The sequence below is a fragment of the Ochotona princeps genome, chromosome 26 (genome assembly GCF_030435755.1).
Source record: "Ochotona princeps isolate mOchPri1 chromosome 26, mOchPri1.hap1, whole genome shotgun sequence".
Classification (NCBI taxonomy): Eukaryota; Metazoa; Chordata; class Mammalia; order Lagomorpha; family Ochotonidae; genus Ochotona; species Ochotona princeps.
The window spans coordinates 10,210,499-10,223,626 of NC_080857.1; positions in this window are offsets into that span (position 1 = coordinate 10,210,499).

Sequence of the window (13,128 nt, forward strand, 5' to 3'; positions counted from 1 at the left end):
AATGTGCACATGGACCGTTGGAGTTTAAAGAAATATTTCTCCAACTATGGCTGGCAATTCACTTCCAAGACATAGTACAGTAAAATCCTGCCATTGGTGAATATTTTGGAAACTGAGAACAGGGACCAGTTGTCTGGTATTAACTCTACAAGTCTGTGGAGACTTAATTATCAGTATAGTTACTTGGAAAGTCACACCTTATATAAAATCTAATGAAGCTAACAGTGAATGTGTAGCAGTGAGAGAATCTGTTGAGATAATTTTGTGCATCAGAAACCCTGAGTTTTGAAATGGGGAAAACTTGGTTTGAATTTTTGCCAGTTTGACTTTATAGTATCTATGGGTCTTGACATGTCCTAGAAAACAATTATATGTACACCTCAGGCAGTGATTCCAATGGCTAAAATGAGAGAATAAATATGAATACAAATCATGCAGGAATGTCTATGCTCAACCAGCTATGACTTGAGAAGCAATATCTTACCTGTCCTTGAACCTGTCTATATCATGGATTATTTGTAAAAGATTTGTAAGATTAGTTACTCTTTGTTAATTAAATTATCTAAGTTAAAACAGAGTGATAGGGAGGGAAGAAGAGAGGGAATGAAGATGAAAGAGAAGAGGGACCTTCTATCTGCTGGTTTACTTCCAAGTAGCCCCAAGGATCCAGGTTGGCCCAGAACAAAACCAGGAGTCTGGAACTCCATCCAGATCTCCCACGTGGTTGGCAGGGGCACATGCGCTTGCATTGTCTTCCATTGTTTTCCCAAGTGCTTTGGCAGGAAGTTGTTTCAGAAGTGGAGCAGCAGTTCTCAAAGCAGCACACTGAGGAGGGATCGGGCAGTCCATGTGGTAACCTGATACACTGCAGTGCCAGCTCCTCCCCCACCTCCATTTGATTTCTTTTTATGGAGAGAGGTCAAGAGAGAGATGCAGGCTAATCATCCTGCCCAGTCATGGAGCACTAGTCTCATTGGTGCAAGCAAAACTTCTCTGTTTATGTTTATTTATTTTATTCCTTATTATTCAGTTCCATTATTCAAACTTATAAAAGATGATTGATACACATTTTTGTATATGTTTTCTAATAGAACATAAGGTATTTCTTTCCATGTATTTTATATAAATGATTTTATGCAATGCATCTCATTTTCAAAAACCATTTCCACTCAAAATAGTCTTCTTAAAAACCTGTGCCGCAGTGTGTATGGAAGTCCACATGTATTACACTGAACCACTCCACTTTTACCCTTCATTTTCTCATCAAGTTCTTAGAGGAAAAGACCTCTGCTATATGTGTCACTTAGAGGATTTCCTTAAGTTCTCACGTTGGGCTGGTGGAGCTGAGCCAGCTGATCATCTCTAAGGGATTAGGATATAGAATACTCATGCTGCTGGTGGAGGGACAGATCAGTTAACCTACTCTGGGAAGCAGTTTCTGTGCCTGTGTGTGTTCGCCTACATGTTAGTGTGATGACAGAGATTATAGCAACTACAGAGATGCATGCAATACACACACACTGTGTAATTTAGCAAGTGTTCTTATGAAAGTCTGGACAGTGACAGTTCATCATATTACTGTCTCTGCTGTGGAGGAAGAAAATTAGGAGGAACACGAATGAATGCTGAGCACCAAATGTGTGTTAAATTAGAGGTAGGTTTTCTGTTTGGGCCATGGGCATTTTCAGCAACTTGGGAAATCCTATGGAAGCCTCTTCAAGCTGTCACTTATAAAATGTGTAAGATAAAATGTATTTGAATTATTAAAGGCTTATTAAAGGCACCAATTATTGACATTAAATTACAAAGGAGTAAAACATTGCTAGTTATAATTATTGAAATGTTTTGGTGAATCATTAAACAAAACCTAATGGCATATTCAGGAATTAAGTGTTGGAATTTTGAAGCAGTGATGAGTGAAAAGCTGTTTCTTTAACAATTGCAGTGTGATAAAAAAATATATGTAATTAAATCACAGCAAAGCATGGAACCTCATATTCATAACAGATGGAAATGCTGAATTCCAAGATAGAGATTTTTTTATTTAAGCAAAGATGCCTTAGCCTCAGACAATAGGAACCATTCTTGAAAATACCCATTTACTGTCAGCACATTGGTTTCCTCCTCTAGTTAGGATTTCACAGCTAGTCCCTGAAAAAGATCTGGAATGGAAAAGTGCAACAGGCTTACTTCTAATCCTGAGTGGTTGGGGGTGAAGAAACACATAATGCAGGATGATGGCAAGTAAGATCTACTTCATCAGTGGTATCCTAGCAGGGTGTCCTGCTCCATTGTTGCTCTGTGGACCATGGTGGTGTCAATTCCTGAGGTCGCCTTGCACCTAAGGCTTATCTTGCTGTGAGTGTTGGGGTCCATGGAAGAGACTTGAACACTACTCAGATTCTTCTCCTTCTCATGTTTCTGTTTGCACACACAGCACAGCCCCGTTTATCCTTATAGATATTCTCTAGAACAGAAGAGTTTTCAGATTCCCCCAGGGTTTCTGGCGGGTTTGTTCTTAGTTTTTCAGATCTGTGCTCCCCTCTTGCTTCAGCAGGTTCCTCTGCATTGTATGTGCAGGGGAAGCAGTCAACAGTTCCTGCTGATTTGTCATGTTGGCAGGAACATATTAGTTTCAGTATTTGAAAATAAAAACTTAATGTCGTCTTCTTAGGACTGTCTTCAGAATGAAATGAAGCAGTACAGCCTACTTAGCAGTGCCGTTGTGTTAAGTATATGGAGAAGGACACATCCTAGTTTCTCCACATTTTAAACACATGCAGTGAGCTAGTACGAACCCAGTCTGTTTCAGTGTTCACCACTGCAAGTGATGCATGTGCAGAGGTCTTTGCCTTGAAAGTGAGTGTGCTCATACTTGGTCACATGTAGAATCACTTAAGTAGCTGATAACAGAAGTGCAGACTGAACTCTGGTCACATTAAACCCAGATCGCTCATGGAGGGCCCCAGGTATCTTCATTATTTTAAATGTGGCATATGATTGAAATGTGTGGTCAAAATTTAGAGTTGTTGAATGGTATGCCAGAGTTAAAACTTATTCTTTCCTTTATATCCCAATAATTTTGCATGATTATTGAAGAGAATGGAATTTCCATGGAACAAATTCAGTTTCTATATGAGTATTTGAGTCTGATTTTTCTGATTTCCCATTCATATGCTCAAAGGTCAGATAGATGATAAATGAAGTATCTAAAGCACTCAGTGATGGGAAAGATGTTGATTAGGAAGAGGAGAGGGTATGATAATTCAGGACACCAGATGGTCTTTCTCTTGGTATTCAGAGGTTCATAGTCATGATTACTAATAGAATTTCTAAAATAAGTTTAACTGAGCCCTTTGGAAAATGTTTCAATTGTACTTGATAGAATCCAGTTAGCTGTCTTTGAGATGATTATATCATTCTTTGTATTTTTTTTTTCCCCTATAGCACTGGGTCTGTAAGGGGTTTGATGTAGTTCTTATGTCTTTATATGATCTGTAATCAGTCAGAATTGGAACCTATCATCCAGAGTGATAATAAACGCTAGGTTTTGCAAGTTGTCTGCCAACTCAGGGTTCCATCCCTATATTCTTTCCATGGAGTGAAATGTGGGAGTGGGAAGGAGAGTGGTTTGGCACAAATGGCCCTTCCTCAGGAAGAGAGGGAGTGCAGATGGTTCTGCCAGTTGGGGGTAGGAATGGTGAGCTATGGAAGAGCTCATTGCTGAAGACAGATTATGATCTTTCCCTGCAAAAGGTTGACTGAGTGAGAGTAGAGGGAAGTTTTTGTCATCAGGCTCAAAGGAAAGACAAAGAAGCTTACGCACAAAATTCCACTCCCTTAAGCTAATATTTTCAAACCCTAGAATGATCACAGGCAATCCACTGAAGAGCTGAAATTCAGATTCCTGTGTTGTCTTTTAAAACTATCAGTGTCTTCAGCTGCCACTTGCTGTCACATCTAGCTAGCATTAACAGCAGATTGCCAGCATGAGGCTGCTGAAAAGAAGAATATCCTTATGGTCTCCGTGAAAAACAGTTGTGAAGGAGGCAAAGCTCTAGTGCCCTTCCCCCTTATTTTAATAACATTAATATTAAAAACTTCACAATAGACCATCTGCCCATGTCGCTGCATCAGTATACAGTTTGGAACAGACTCTCCACTCTTCATAATCAAATGTGTGCCTCATTGTCCTGTTCTCTTGGATTCTATTCTGCTACGGGACAGCTAATTTGACAGATGACTCCTTACTACTAGATTGTTAATGTATTCATTAAAAAGTAACAGCAAGCACTTATTGGATGTTTTCTATGAGTACATGAAGTGTATAGAAAATGTGTATATACATTATCTCCAGCCAAGTTAACATTTTCATTTTGAAAGGTATCTAGTGATTAAATATGAGAAGATGACCCAGGTGACAGAACTCTGGGTTCCTGGCAGGGGAGAGAAGGATGGAAAACATGATAGCCTTATAAATGACATCCAGTGGTGCGTCATCTATTTCATCTGGGGCAAGAAATGTGTTAGAAAGTAAAAATCATATGCATTATGGACTATGAGTTTCAACCATTACTTAGATTCTCTGAACTTCACACACACACACACAAAATCATGGAAAGGAAAGATGATTAGTGAGACATTCTGGATGGTTGAATGGCTGTAGAAATTAGGTCTGATTGTTTATCTATTTGTAACATGAAATGATTCACATGTATTCAACTTTCTGAGACTCAAGCCAACATTGAGAACCAGAATCTTTCAAGGCTTGATTAGTGGTTTCCAGGGACATTTATCCAGAGCAGTATTTTGGAAGTCTTTAATTTTTCAAGACCTTTATCATAATTTAAAATGGACATTCCAAGAATGTTTGTTATGTTTATTATGAATTGCAGTTTAGTTGACACAAGGATTATTATAGATTGGGTGAAATTGTATTTAATGAAGTCCTATACTATTTTTTTGAACTACACTAATTCCTTGTCCATATTTGTATGTTCTAGCACATGTGGAATTCTGCTACTGTTAGCACAAGTTTAGAAACATGGGCATAATAATTTCCATTTAATGTTAAATCCCTATTTATCAGTAAGGAGCTGCTAAGTTGCAAACTGCTACTCAAGTACTTTAAGCAGTTCTGCAGAAATTTAAAATGAGCCTCATTTTGCCAGAACAAGGAAATGTTTCCCAATTTGGCAAAAGTAGATAGCAATAGTTTGGTAAATTTGATTCCTTTGGGGAATGAATAAAAGTAGAATAGAGAATTTTCTTTTATTTCGCAATGTTTTCCTCATATGATTTAGGAATTTTACTCATTAATCTCACATTTCCATGTTGAAGTCTGGATAACTTTTTATAGTTCTATTAAGATCATTAGTTGATATTTCCCTATTTGTTAGTAGTGACAGAGAGGTTTAGATTAATTCTCATTGTGTATCAATTACTTATGATACTGAATGCATTCCAAATCTTTCCCTATCTCCCTCTTTTTCTAAAAAAAGTGATTTCTTTAAAATATTTTTGGTAAGTTGGATTTACAGAGAAGAGGAGAGACAGAGAGGAAGATCTTCCATCCACTGATTCAGTCCCCAAGTAACTGCAAAGGCCAGAGCTGAGACTATCCGAAGTTAGGAGCCAGGAGCTTCTGCCAGGTTTCCTACACATATGCAGGATCCCAAAGCTTTGGATCATCCTCTCCTGCTTTCCCAGGCTACAAGCAGGGAGCTGGATGGGAAGTGGAGCAGCCAGGATACAAATTGGTACCCTTATGGAAGCATGGCACATGCAAGGTGAGGATTTAGCTACTAGGCTACCACGCTGGACCCGTATAGGTCATTCTTAAATGGACTTGTCAGAACTTGTCTTAATAAAAAGAATTTCCATTTATGAGGCTTCACTAACATCTGAGAATATGAATGCAAAATAAAGAATGTTTGACACAATATCAGACCTGTTTAATGAAGTTGTGAGTGATGTCAGTCAGTGTGGACATTGGTAACACGCATCTGAGCCAACCAAATTGCCTTGATATGAATATTGATTCGGTTTTACTGTTAATTTTGGTTTATTTTAATTGTTATGAATTTACTTTCATTTTAGATTAAAGACAGAGAGAGAGAGAGGAAGAGAGCAAGATAGACATAGTTCTTGTATCTGCTAGTTCCCTCCCCAAATGCCCAGAACTGCCTGGGTTTGGGCCAGGTCGAAACGAGGAGCCTGAAACTTAATTCTGTGGTCCACGTGGATGACAGTGACCTAAAGATCCGAGCCCGCCTTTGCTGACTGCCAGGGTGCAGATGAGCTGCAAGCTCGATGGGATGCTGCATGGCTGAGGTTTGAAACAGGCTGTCTGAAAAAGAATATAGACATTTCAGGTGATGATGTAACAGTTGCACCGGACATCTGTCTCATGAGTTTGGTGTTAGATAAATCCCAAGGAAACCTGGTTCTGCAGAGTTACATTATTGATTACCCCTCAGCCATCACATGCCAGGTAAATGAAACACACACATGCGTGCGCACGCGCACACACACACACAGTACTCCCTCAATCCATTACGTTTCATGGGAAACAAGCTGATATGTCAGTACCAAGCAGTTCCTTACGTTTAGCAGACGTTATTTCCAGAAGTATGGAGTCAGCCAGGTGGGGAAGTTCAGAAGTATGACACTTGCTGGAAAAGGCAGAGCAGAGTATCACTGGAGAACAGGTGGAAGAGTAGAAGTGAGTGAATATTAGCATGGACAGATGCGCAGACGAAAGAACCGAGGCTCCAGGAAGAGAACATACAATCATACTTCCCTAATTTTACAGTTTTGCCTCAGGCCAGCCCTGGAGCTACCAGATATTTTATCACTTGAAACCTGGATTGATAGTTTAAGAAGCTGTGAGCCTTGTAAGTCCTTTATCTTCCTTGTCTTCATGTGCGGTGGTTTCTGTGGGATGATAGGAAACATGAGAGTTTTCTTGCACCTCAAATTTTGTGATCACCCAACACTGATAACTTTATAGAAACTTAATAATTTCTTTTACCATTGAAAAAACTTGTTGCACATATTTTAGAAAATGAAATGTGATGTACAGATAAAGAGAGGGGAAGGCAAAGAAGGTTTTGCATCCCTTAGAAAAACAAATTGATTGTAAATGTTATGTTTACTACTCTTACATCGATTTTTTCAAAACTGCAGTGATGTGTATAGCCAATTTTTCAATAAATCAAAGATGATTAATCAGTACCTGTATTTATGCTCTGTAGTCAATCAGCACTGAGTCTGAAGTTATCAGGAAAATATAGTACAACCTAGAAATAAAACAAGAAAAGGATAATTCCATGTCCTTTTAATGTCATTGTTTAATGGGCTTATCCAAGGATTCTTCATCTGTTTAGAAACCTCATTTGCTTGTGTTTACTCTTTATTATTTGGCTAGAATTCAAACACAGGTTTCAGGTTAACTTGTCGATGTCACTTAAAAATAAGAAATAATCTCATGGGGAGGGGTGGGGAAAATCCAAGTACCTATGAAACTGTGTCACATAATACAATGTAATGAATGAATTAAAAATAATAAATAAATTAAAAAATAATCTGAAAGGTTAGTGTTCTAAAGGAATCAATTTTGTATCTACTAAGTTAATTTCAGAATTAATTTGATTCAATGACTGTATTTGCGCCATTCTTTGAATTATAATAAGCTTTTTCTTTGATCCCACATTAGCTGATAATGTGGATAATTTTTAGATACATAGTTCTTCAGTGCTTGTATCAGAATCATCCTTTTATATTTTTGTAAGTTATACTGAGATACTGATCAGATATTAATCTTTACAACATTTCCTGAACCATCTCCTTTAAATCAGATTCCATACTGTTACATTTTTAGAATTGCAGACGGGCTTATACCATAATTTGGATCAGGAAGAACTCATTAGAAGAGTTCTATGCAATTCAAGTTACTCATGTGTGTTCACCATATGTTTTCTGGCCAGAAACAGTTTTTTAACTGGAATATATGTTGTATCCCTAAAGCGATCATCCCATTATCTTGGCAACTAAATGAAGCATGTCTGGGAAAGGGAAGTGGTAGGGAATGATAATTGCACAGTTCCTGCCACATTGCTAAGCAGTTGTTATTCATGTTTTAAACTCGTTGTTACAATTACTCTATGTGGTGTGGTTATTTTTAAGATAGAGATAACGAAACAAATTTCAAAAAGGTGCATCTGTTGAGCAAAACTACTTAAAATTGTTACAGAAGACACCAAAGTCATATTCTTTTAACAATGATTTCACAATACTTGAAGATTTTTTGCAAAACATTGTTATCTAGGAGCTATTAGGTTAATTAAAAATGACCAGCAATTTACCTAAACCATCATTTTTTTCTTTGACAAGGATTGATAATTTTCGTTAAGAGTTTTTAATGGCATGCCCAGCATTGTGCCAACAATACCATGTAGAAGTGGTAGTATCTGCAGTAACAGTGAATGAACAAATGAATGGTTTGACATAAAAACTTCATAGAGATGTATTTTTTGGTCAATTTGAGTTTTCTACTGCCAACTTTTTGGCCAATTGAATTTTCAAATGCCAACTTCCTTGACCTCTAATTTATGAACTTCTTCATCATGTTTATTTTAGTAATTGCTTTTGGTGCATCTTCTTATTTTTTAAAACATCGATTTATTTATTTAAAGCTCAACATTACTGAGAAGGGAATACATACACACAGAGTGAGAGAAGAGAGATACATAGAGAGAGACAGAGAGAGAAATAGAAAGAGAGAAATCCTCCATTCATTGGCTACATTGGCCAGGGCAGGTCCAGGCTGGTGCCAGGAACTTCTTTCTTATCTCCTGCCTGGTTGGCAGGGGTTCAAATGCTTGGGTCATCTTTTGCTGCTTTTCCCAGGGAATTAATAGGCAACTGGGTTAGAAGTGGAGCAACCAGGAAACAAACCAGCGACCGTATGGGATGCCATCATTGCCTAATGTACTACTGCAGAATGTTGGCCCCAGTGGTGCAAATTACTATGGAACTTGGAAGAGTTATGTCTGCCTTCTTGCTAGCTCAATTTATCCAACAATAGGTGTTTTGATTGTGGTTAGATCAATATCACTCTTTCCTGAGATTTTGCAACTTTAGTGGATGGTATAAATCTGTTGGTTGGAATGAGGTGAGTCTTATGGTAGTACCCAAGGAAACACATGATCCAGACTACTACAGATCGAGGTGTGCTATGGATCCCACTTGAGTCTTCCCTTCAGGTTCCTGTGATGTGACTGAGATAGCTGTCAGTCCCTTTATTTCCATTCTTTTCTCATTGTTTTTCATAAAGTGAAGACTTCCCACATGGCTGGTGATTTACCAACTTACTTTCCCCTTCTCATCAGTGAGATGTGGTCAAATGACAGAATTTCAAGTGAGATACAAGCAGAGTTGATGGGAACAACTCACTGAATCCTTTCCTGGCTGTGGCTGTCCTTTCTTTGTCCTTGCCTCTAGTTTCATTGAGGACGTTTTGGCAGTGGAATTGTGATATTTATGAGAAAGGAATCTAAACCTTTGATTGACTTTTGGAAAGGGCTGAGCAGTCTCCACAGACCAGCCTATGAGAATGAAAAAGTCTGATTAGAGTAATCTGATGTATACTCATTTGGATGTCTCTATCAGAGCAGTAGTGTATATTACCTAATTAATATTTTTAATTTTATTTGTTTCCTTTTAGTCACTGGACCCTTTAGACTTCATCAACTCTGTGCACTGTTGGTCTTCCCATAGCAAAAGTCTGTTTTGCTTACATACAATCTACTTTTGGTTGCTTGGCACCCAGATTTTTCCCCTCATACTCATAGTATTACTTAGTGATACTATTTTTTCCTTAAGCCTCTACTTCCACAACCATGTGCTTTGCTGGTTATTTTCAGTGTATCAGTGCTAGACACTAAACTTCTGTCCCAAAGGAACCAGATTTTCTAAGTGTGAGTTGAATAAACATGTGGATATCTGTCACCACCCTGCTCCACCTCACAACATTTTTTGAAAGTTAGCACAGACCACAAAGGATATCCTTAGCTTAGGTTCTGGAAAAGATCAGATGATATCAATGCTTAGTCCATCAGCTCCCTGATGGCCAGTCTTGATTCTCTGGTCTGCAAAGTCTCCCATGATGCCTGACACAATGAATCTGTCATTGCATTGTCAGCCACATGATGAAATAAAAACTCCCTGAATCCCAGATTAGCATTTATATAGAAATTAGTTGAGGTGTTGTGGCATAGTGGTTAAAGCTGCCTCCTGGGAAGCCAGCTTGATTCCTGCCTGCTCTATTTCTTATCCAACTTCCTGCTAATGGTCTGGAAAAAGAAGCAGCAGAAGGTGGCCCAAATGCTTGAATTTGTGTAACCTCATGGGAGATGGCTCCTGGCTTTGGCCTGGCCCAATCAAAACTTTTGTAGTCATTTGAGGAGTGACCCAGCAGATGGAAAAGCTTTAGCATTGTCTGTAATTCTGACTTCCAAATAAATAAATAAATTTTATATAAAAAGAAATGAATTGAAAAACTCAAATTGAAACATTGATGAGGCCATGAAGTACATTCTTTCTCTGTCTGTATTTCCCTCAGTTCTTTAGCAGAACTGCTGTCTAAGTGAGTTATACCCCATGTGCTCTTTGAGAAACATTCTTTGCTTTCTCTAAGCTGATCATGCAGTACAGCACCCATCAGGTGTTCTTGTGTGCTCTTCTTCTGCTGGATTCCAGTTCTTCAAAAGGAAATCTCTGTGAGGTTGGGTTGGATTTTACTGGGAAATTCCTTAAATAAGACTCTTTGTAAAAAACACTTTATGTATTTGCAAGGCATAGTGACAGACAGAGGCAAAGATTTCAAGAGGTCTTCCATCTATCCATTTATTATCCACATGGCTGTGACTGTCAGGGCTAGGCCAGGTACATTAGCAGGGAAATCAGTGTTCCAACAAGGATGCAAACCTCTCAGGTGATGGATTAATCCACTGAGCCACAATGCTGACCCAAGGATACTACTCTTTTTAAGAATCCTAACTCTTCATAACCATTTCTCCTCAAGTTGGAGTTTTTTGTGAAAGGGCCAGCCATCTTAGTTCTCTTTTCCACCCTCTACCGTGCCATAGGGAAATGGGGAGATTGTTTGAGTGGGAGGCATTTCATATAAAGCTACAGACTGATCTTAAATAAAGTGACCAGGATACAAAGACAACCACCTTACACAGGTATTTCAAATACAATTTATGAGACCTGATAAATGTTTGGCATGGTGCTGAAGGAGCTCAGGGGAAGGACGGTTAGTTTAGGTTTATAGCTCCATAAAATCACAAAAAGAAGGCGCCTGAGCTGTGGTTTGAAGTAATGATCACAAGTGGTTGCCATGTCACCCACGTTAATCACCTGTAAATTGCCCATGTTTAGACATAGAGGAGTCCCCGATGATCTATATGCTCGGTAAGTCTCTGCTTTGATGAAAACTGACCCACGTGCATCTTTGTATTTGAGGTTGCTACAGCTCTCACCATATAACAAGTAAAACTGAATCACTTAATCTCGAGTTTTACTGTTTTATCCTGAGATCATTACCTGAGTCAATGAAAATTAAAAACAGCCTGTAGTAGAAAGAAAAATCTCCTTCAGGTTTGTACACCAGGAGAGTACAGTGTGAGAACAAACTAATTCCTGCCTAAACTTCTGCTTTGGTTTGAATAAGTGTTGACTGTGCAACTCATACAGAGGTTTACACACTGAAGTTCTACATCAGTGCTACTAAAGTCTGAAGACTTGGCCCAAGTGAAGGCTTGATGGGGCTTTTAGAAATGATCGGCTTGGGTTTATTGGGTGGTATGGAGATGTTTTAAATAAAGATCACCTGTTACAGACACAGGGCTGTGCAGGACAAGGTTGCTCCGTGCTTGCTTTCTGATTCACTGTGTCATTGTTCTTTTGTATAAATTCACCATTGCCAGCCTCCCCTCTCATCAGATGCATGGCTGGTGTGGAAACTGGGGACAATTCTTCCTGGTGAACGTACTAAACAAGAGTCAAAGTAAACCTTCTTCATTCTTAAGTAGCTCTTCCCGGGTAATTGTGATAGTGATTGAATGTCCAATATGTCTCCTATTAAAACAGTAAAAGGACTATTGGGGAAAACCTGCATAGCAAACTACTTTGAACTGGGGGTCTCCATTGCCCCTAAGATCACCTGTGTATTACAGTGTTAGCCCCTGTGATGCTCAGAGTAACCATCTTAAAAAGCAATAGAGAACCCATTCATTCAAATTATATTCCTCAAGTGTCTATTGAAGTGTTTCCTAATCCCCATTGTCTTTGTAGTAAGCCCTCATTTTTGAAAATAAAACTGGCCACATCTCTTCTTTGGCCTAAGAGTGGCATTCTTAAATATTCCGCTTGTGGCATGAAAAACAAAAAATGAAAACCGAAACAAAACCATTAGAGGTATATAATCTAGCCAAGGACTGCCCTTGAGGTGTCACTGATTTCCTTGTGAACCCTGCCAGAAGGGAGGAGGAGATTTGGTGGGCACAGACCCAGACTCTTCCAAACCCTCTCTGCTAGAGGCACTTTGTCATCACTGGTTTTATATATTGGGGTTCCATAAAAGATTTATTAAACAAAAGAGAAGCAGTAGGACTAGGGTTGGAGACAGTGTCGGTACGGGTGATGGGCCATTCATTTACAGGCCCTTCTGAATTATGCTCTTGTCTTAGTCAGCCTTATGCTTCCATAACAGAACACCACCGACTGGATGCTTTATAAGGAACAGAAATTTACTTCTCACACTTTGGGGGACTTGAAAGTCCAGAATCAAGGTGCTGTCATCTGATGAGGCTCTTCTTGGTGTGTTATCCCACATGGCACGGTAGAGGATGGAAAAGAGAACTAAGATGGCTGGCCCTTTCACAAAAAACTCACCGCAGTGATAATGTTATCCTGTTTATAAGGCAGGGAAGCCAATCACTTTGAAAGGTATCACCTGTTAATATTATTACACTGGCAATTAAATTTCACCATAAGTTTTGGAGGAAGCAAACATTCAAACCATAGCAACTCTACATTACCAGAGTATGGGACTCGATATAT